The following is an 8,382-nucleotide window of genomic DNA, read 5'->3' as shown; positions in this document are numbered from 1 at the left end:
CATGGGCTCAGTATTTGTGCCACGTGGGCTCTAGAGCACAGGCTCAGTAGTGGTGGCGCACAGGCTTAATTGCCCTGCGGCATGTGGGATCTTCCTGGACCAGGGCTCGAACCCGTGTCCCCTGCATTGGCAGGCAGATTCTTAACCACTGTGCCACCAGGGAAGCCCCTAATTTATCTTTGCATCATGTAAATGCCTAGCAGGATGAGTAGTATAAGACAAGTGTTCAAAATTTTTATTAAATGAATGATGAGTGAGTTTTTAGTTCCATGTTAAAGTTGCTAAGTTCATGCCTGGGTTTGATTCCCTTATAAGCCCACTGGCTTCCCTCCTGTTTCATGACTAGTGACTGCATTCTTAATTTGTACCAACCAACTGGTATACCTTCCCTCGTCACAACCAGACCCAGGAAGAGGCTGATAATGGACCAGCAAAAAGCTACAAAGAAAAATCTAAAAAACCCAGGAATTTAGTTGGAAAGAGAACAGGCTGAATTGACACAGGAGAGAAGGAGTGGCTGGTAATCAGTGTGGAGTAGGAAGCATACCGTGGCCCACAGCTCACTGACGAGCCACAGAGCACAAATATCCTGCCATTCAAGTCGTAGGCACTCTCCATCATACTTTTTTTAAAAAAAATATAGCTGTTCACTGTTGACACTCACCTCCATCTTATCTGATCCATTTGTACAGGAATAAACAGGCTTTGAAGAACAGTTAAGTACCAGTGTGCTTCTTAGAAGAGAATAGTAAAAGGCTGGCAACCCCTCAAATTCCAGAAGTATGAAAATCTCCTACCAGGGCTGCCACTTTGGCCTTTGCTTTTTTCTCATTCCTTTCACTGCCGTTGCTTTTATAGGAAAATACTCGTTTAGGGCACTGTTTAAACATGCAGTCAATTGTACTTCTTTTTGGAAAAGTGTGCAATTTCCCCCCATAGCACAGAGTTGGGTAACATGCCTCCTTGGTCAAGTCTGGCAAAAGGAAGTGTCTCTTTTTCTGAAATTCCTCAGTTATGTTACCTTTATCTGGCCTTATTAAAATGAAAAGAACTTCCCCTATGTGTGTCCCATTCTTCTATTTATCAGACTAGGGATAGATTGTGCCTTTCCACTCAATTTGGACAATGAACTGAGTTTCATTTTTATTTATGGGCTTCATAAATCCGTTTCACTTGCTGCTTTTCATGCCCCAGTTCCACGCTGTTGTGCTGGGATTTCCCACCCTGCCAGGCAATTAAACCAAAAACTCGGGGAAAAGAAATTTCTTTACAAAACTCTTTTAAATCCAAAATACACATAACCATCTCCATTTCAGGTCCAATATATTTAATGGACAGGGCCTTTAAGTCTTTCTTTTTTTTTTTTTTGAGCATCCAACTCTCCAGATTGATTCTTTCGCTGTCATAGCCAACCCCTCATTTGAGTTCTAAAGGTTAGTTCAAAATTCCAGGATAGAAAGCATGCTTAATTTTAAACCCTCTGTCTCCAGACCAGGTGCCAGGCTTGTGAGAAGGTACTACGGTGGCCATGTGGCTGATGGGCCTGAGGAACAGCAGGGGGGTCACACACCATGATCACCTGAGCTCGGAGCAGGAGGAGCCCAGAAACCTGGAGCAGCACCAATAGTTCCATGTTCTATGCCGGATGAGATAAAACCGACAAACAAATAAACAAAAGCAGCCAAACCCAACCAGACAGACATACAGCATTAAAGGAAGGGAGGAGAGATGTAGTCCCCTTTCTTAGTACTTTGCCATCCTCAGAGGAAATTACTGCTATTTCTCTAAATACACAACCAAACAGCACGCTTCTACCTGATAAGGCTGCATACAACAGGATCCAATCCCACCTAAGAAAATTTATAGACTGGGTTCAGGTATAGTTCAGTCCTGTTATGCGTAAGTCTAAGAAAAGAAATCTAATAAAACTTTATTCAGACAGAGACCCAGTAATCTGAATCTCGCAATGCTCAGACACAGGCCAAGCTAAAGTTTACTTTGATGCTTTCTCTGATTCAATCTCACACCCACACAAACACACTACATATATATATATATATATATACATATACACATACATATATATATGTGTGTTTGTGTGTGTATATATATATATATTTCAAGCAGAAGTGGGCAAAGAATGTTTAAAGCTGGCCCTACAAGGCTGTAAGCTACTTAAGGCCAGGAACCATTGCTGGTTCCTCTTTGTGTTTAGTCCATCGAAGGAGCTGCAAGTTTGTTAGATTCATTTACCTGAAATTCTTTATATGTGAGGTGAGCAGGCTGCTTCAACTGTCATGCCACCAATCACTAGGGCTGCCCCAGATGCTCTGGCTGACTGTGAAGGTGTTTCCTTTCTCTCTCTATGTGGAGCCTGGGAAAAGATAAACTAGAAAGCAAGAATTTGTAAGTGTGTGTATTGCACAATGTTGACACGGCTGACACAAGTGTTCTGGTCCAGCTGGCAGGTTTCTCCCTGGAGTAGAGGTGGGTGGATCAGAATGTGATAAGAATGTCACCAACCATTAGGATCATCCACCTCCCTTTGCAAACCACATAACCTTCTGTCTTCGAAGGTACTTGCCTAGTAGGGAGAAAACAGAGATAACATGAGTACCCTCATTCATTTAGCAGTTACTATTATTTTGGAAAATTAATAAACTGACATTCTGATTTATATCACAATCTTTTGAACCTTTGTTAATGTGGATCTATCTCCCTGAACCTGATGAATTATGGTGAATCAAGTTCTGGACCTGGCCAAGATGGGGGTCTAGAGCCCGAATTGTGCTAGCAGAGCAGGGGTATAATACCATGGAACATCCTGCCTCAGCAGCCAGTCAGCCCCCCTAAACCTTTCTAATACTATATAACATCTCAGGAAATACTTAATTCTACCTTAGGGATACTGCATGCTAAAATGAGTAAGAGAAATATTAGCTAGAATAGCACTTTCTCTATCGCACTGGATTGTTAAACTGCACTGAAGTAAAATCCCTCAAAGAAGAAAATGGTGTTGCAAAAGAAAAAAAGAATCCCTTTCCTTAATAACACTGAACAGAGATGGGCCTGAACCAACATAGAGACTCAAGACTGTTTCATAACGTTGTGCAGGTTGTACACTGTACAAAAGCACCATCAGAGAGGCACTTTTCATTCATAGGCATTATTATAGATTTTTGTATTTACGCAGTAAATGCCCAAGGAAGGGCTGCCTTTTTCTAAATTGCACAAAGATAAAGGCTGGCAGTAGCTCTGTAGAAACTCATATCTAGTAAAAGGACAAGGTAGCCAACATCATCTTTATTTCTATTTATATATTTATATATTTTTTATGTTTTTATTTTTATTTATACATTTATATTTGTGTATATGTATTATGTGTATGTATATATATATATGTGTATATATATATAGTATCCCCAAGAAGTCCCTCCATGTGCCCCACCCAATCATAATCCCTCCCTTCCCCCAAAGTAACAGTTATCCTGTTGTAGTTATCACTTCTTTCCATTTTAAAAATCATTTTATCATCAAAATGTGCATCTCTAGATACTATTGTTTAGACATGCCCTTAAAATTTTCAGTATCTTTCTTTTAATCTATGGGTTTCTCCTCCATCATTTTCATATCTTTATAAATTACCTGTTGAAGAATTCAGGCAATTTGACATATAGTTTCCCAATGTCTTGATGTTGCTGACTGCATACTCATTGAAAAGTTCAACATGTTCCTATGACTTCTGTATTTCCTGAAAATTGCAAGTTCAGTCCACTTAAGTATCAGACCGCTTTTGGACCCCTTCATGAAGACTGCAGGTGGTGTTTAGCAATAATATTATAGGAGACACAAAATGTCTGGTTGTCTTTCTTTTTATAATCTTAGCAGCCATTGATGTTTAATGCTTGTATCCATCCATTAGGGGTTGCAAAATGGTGACAGTCTAATTCTATCACTTCTTTTACATTCTGTAGCTGGAATAACTCTATAAGAGACTCTGTCCTTCATTTACTATTTGGATACCCAGTGATACAGTTCATATAAATCAATATAAATGCTTAATTCTTTCCCTTTATTTCCCAGTTTTCAAGATAATGAATTAGTTCTCTATAATTCTCTGAAGGTGATCATTCTTTGTAATATCATTATTAAATCATGGATTAAACATACATGATGGGTTTCGGTTTTTCTCATTACTAAAGGTCAAATTGTCCAATCTTTGGCCAGTAGGAGGCTCTGTGTCCTTTTGACATGACCCTAGAAATCTTTGATTGCTTCTTTGTTATCCAAGATGTTCCAGCTTCATTTTGTAAACTTTCTGCCCCAGACTTATTTCTCCAAGAAGCCATAATTTATTTTACAGAAAAATGGTATTTCAAAACCACAATCTGAGTGCTAGAGATGCTCTTTGCTAAATTAGACATAGTTTCTAAGACTTTTCAGTGGAATAAACTAGGAAATAGTATTGATTCAAAGGAAAAACATCTTATAAATGCATATTGGTGCTTTCTATTCAAATTCAACACTACAGAGCTTTTACCTAACCACTTCTCTGTAACATTGGAATCTTCTTTCTTCCATTCTGAGAATCCTGGTTCTTAAAAGCAGAGGGGATGATAGACTTAGAACATTTCACAATGACTTATTTGTTTTATCCCACGTTACACAGCAACAATCTCAGAATGACAACACTAATATCACCACCAACATGATTACCAAAAATATATTTATATTTTTGTATATGCTCTCCCTACTTTCCCCATTAAAAAAATAGACCTACCAAATCTACACTGTCAGAGCATAAGGTCATTACACACTATACTCTTTCCCCCTTAGTCCTCCTTTAGTCCTAGTTCTAAGGGCAACTATTTACTTAATGCTTAAGTCTTCCCCCCACCCCGCCCCACACCGCACGGCACGTGGGATCTTAGTTCCCCAACCAGGGATCGAACCCGTGCCCCCTGCATCGGAAATGTGGAGTCTCAACCACTGGACCACCAGGGAAGTCCCCACTTAATGCTTAAGTCTTACATTGGTGTCTTTCTCATCACCTCAGTCATCTACAATATATCCTCTAGTAGATTTCTCAGGAAGAGCTCATGCAAATAATACTCCATGAATACTCACATGTTGATAACTACTGTGCTCTTTATACTTAAAAGTTAGCTTTATTGGGTATAAAATCCTTGGCTCACTCTTTCTTTCCTTATTTTAAATACAGTTGACCCTTGTACAACACAAGGGTTAGGGGACCTGATCCTCCACACAGTAGAAAATTTAGGTATAACTTATATTTGGCACTCCATATCTGCAGTTCCTCTGTAACCACAGTTCCACACCTGCAGATTCAACCAACCATGGATGGTGTAGTACTGTAGTATTTACTATTGAAAAACACATATAAGTGGACCCACAGAGTTCAAACCCATGTTGTTCAAGGGTTAACTCTATGTTGTTTCATTTTTTTCCCCCCTCAGTAAAACACTGTTGTTGAGAAGTGATTAATGATAATCTTTTCTCCTTTGTAAGTCATGTGCACTTTTTCTTCTAAAAGCTCAAAGGATTTCTTCCTTTTCTTGGTGTTAGTCATACTGTAGTCATTCTCAGGTATGCAGTGTGCTATTTCTATATTTAGCTTCAATTTTTTTTTTTTTTAATTTTCAGGAAAGTTTTCTTGAATTCGTTTTTATAGTTCAATTGCCTTGCTTTGGTTTTCTTTGTGATCTCCTACCAACCATATATCCAATTTCCTTTGCCCACTTCAATATTTGGCACTTTTTCTTTAACCCTTTGTATCTCTTTCTCTCTTAATTTTTTTATTTAAAAAAATTTTCTGACATTCAGTTTCCAGTTCCACATGCAAGGAGCTTAGAAGTCACCACTCTATCCTAACAACAAGTAAAATTCTGAACAGACTGAAAAAACAACAGTTCTTCTTGGATCTGTAAGAGATGGGCAAGGACACAAGGCAAACTGCTGCTCCCAAGACTGGAGAGACAGACAGGTGAATACAGGGAGTCATGGCTTACCATAGCAGAAATTCATAAATGGAAGACTCAGGTGGGAACCTAGGCTGTGGTAGGAAAGCCTGAATTGTAATTGACAAAGTGATAGAGGCTCAGTGTGGACAAGCTTGAGACTTAAAAACTCCAGGAGATTCAGTCATTGGGGTCCCCTACAATATCATGAGATTTACCTCCAGAAACTCAACCAATTTATCAATTTATCAGAGAAAGATCCCCTCATGCTTCCATGCTCCCAGCAAGGGAGAGGGAAAGGAACCATTTTGAAATATGCCAGAGCATTCTGTTCTTCTTGACAAGACCTTCCCTCAGGGGAAACTAGTTAACCATAGCCTAACCTGCCAGGATATTATCAGAGCCTAACTGAGCTGGGGAAGGAAAATACCCAACTCCAGTCTCCTCTAGCCTCCATGTGGGAGAATGGAAATATCTAACTCCAGTCCATTCTAGCCATCCTGTCCTACCTAAGGGGATTGAAAAAAACTAAGAAACTCTTGTGAATTTCACAGTCCAGAGGCATAGTTTCACTAAAAGAGTGAGACCTAATCACAGGACTATAGAATGCTTCCCCTCTCCCCATACCTCACAATGACATTACTAAAGGCTTATTTACAGCAGGTCGTTTTACATAGTACATCATGTCTGGCTATCAAGAAAAAATTACAAAGCATACCAAAAGGCTGAAAACACAGAGCAAGCAACAGAACAGAGATGTTGGCATTACCACACTGCAAATTTAAAACAAGTATGATTAAAATTATAAGGACTCTAATGGGTAAAGTAGACAACATGGAAGAACAGATGGGCAATGTAAACAGATAAATGGAAATCCTAAGAAAGAACCAAAAAGAAATGCTAGAGATAAAAACAAAAACACTGTAACAGAAATGAAGAATATCTTTGATGGGCTTATTAGTAGACTGGACATAGCTGAGGAAGGAATATCTGAGCTAGAGGATATATCAAGAGAATCCTTGAAAACAGAAAAGCAAAGAGAACAAAGATTGGAAAAAACCCCAGAACTGAATATCCAAGGACTGTGGGGTAACTACAAAAGGTATAACATATACATAATGGTAATACCAGAAGGAGAAGAAAGAAACAGAAGAAATATTTGAAATAATAATAACAGAATGTCCCCCAAATTAATGTCAGACATCAAACCACAGATCCAGGAAGCTGCACCTAGAGGAACAAAGACAGGACTCACATCTGACTTCTCCTTAGAAACCATGCAAGCAAGAAGAGAGTGGAGTGAAATATTTAAAGCGTTGAGAGAAAAAAGAATGCCAACCTAGAATTTTGTATCCTGAGAACTTAACATTCAAAAGTGAAAGATAAAAAAAGACCTCCTCGAACAAACAAAAATTGAGGGAATGGCTCAACATTCAAAAACTGATTAATGAATCCATCATAACAGGCTAAAAAAGAAAAATCACATGATCATATCAGTAGATACAGAAAAAGCATTTGACAAAATCTACCCCACATTCATAAAGACTCTCAGGGAAGTAGGAACAGACCTGAGCTTCCTCAGCTTGATGAAGCACATTTACAAACAATCTATAGGGAGGGATAAATTAGGAGGTTGGGATTAACATATACACAATACTATATATAAACTAGATAGCCAACATAGACCTACTGTATAGCACAGGGAACTATACTCAATATTCTGTAATAACCTAACTGAGAAAAGAATTTGAAAAGGAATAGAAATATGTATATATATAACTGAATCACTTTGCTGTACATCTGAAACTAACACAACATTGTAAATCAACTATACTCCAATATAAAATAAAAATTAGGGAATTCCCTGGCAGTCCAGTGGTTAGGACTCCATGCATTCACTGCTGAGGGCCTGGGTTCGATCCCTGGTCAGGGAACTAAGATCCCACAAGCTGCATGACACAGCCCAAAAAATAAAAAAATTAAAATTAAAAATTAAATTAAAATTAAAAAAAATCTACCCCACATTCATAAAGACTCTCAGTGAAGAAGGAATAGAGGGCAGCTTCCTCAGCTTGATAAAGCACATTTACAAAAAATCTATAGGGTGGGATAAATTAGGAGTTTGGGATTAACATATATACACTACTATATATAAAATAGATAACCAACATGGACCTACCGTATAGCACAGGGAACTATACTCAATATTTTTTAAAAATCAATAAGGGAAAAGAATCTGAAAAAGAATATATATATTTTATATATATATTAGATATATAATATATATAACTGAATCACTGTGCTGTACACCTGAAATTAACATGACATGTAAATCAACTGTACTTCAATTTTTAAAAAGTACAAAAAAAGAGATGAAAGTAAATAAAGTACTCCTTATTAAAAA

The sequence above is a fragment of the Eubalaena glacialis genome, chromosome 3 (genome assembly GCF_028564815.1).
Source record: "Eubalaena glacialis isolate mEubGla1 chromosome 3, mEubGla1.1.hap2.+ XY, whole genome shotgun sequence".
Lineage (NCBI taxonomy): Eukaryota > Metazoa > Chordata > Mammalia > Artiodactyla > Balaenidae > Eubalaena > Eubalaena glacialis.
Note: the sequence above shows the minus strand (reverse complement) of the source record.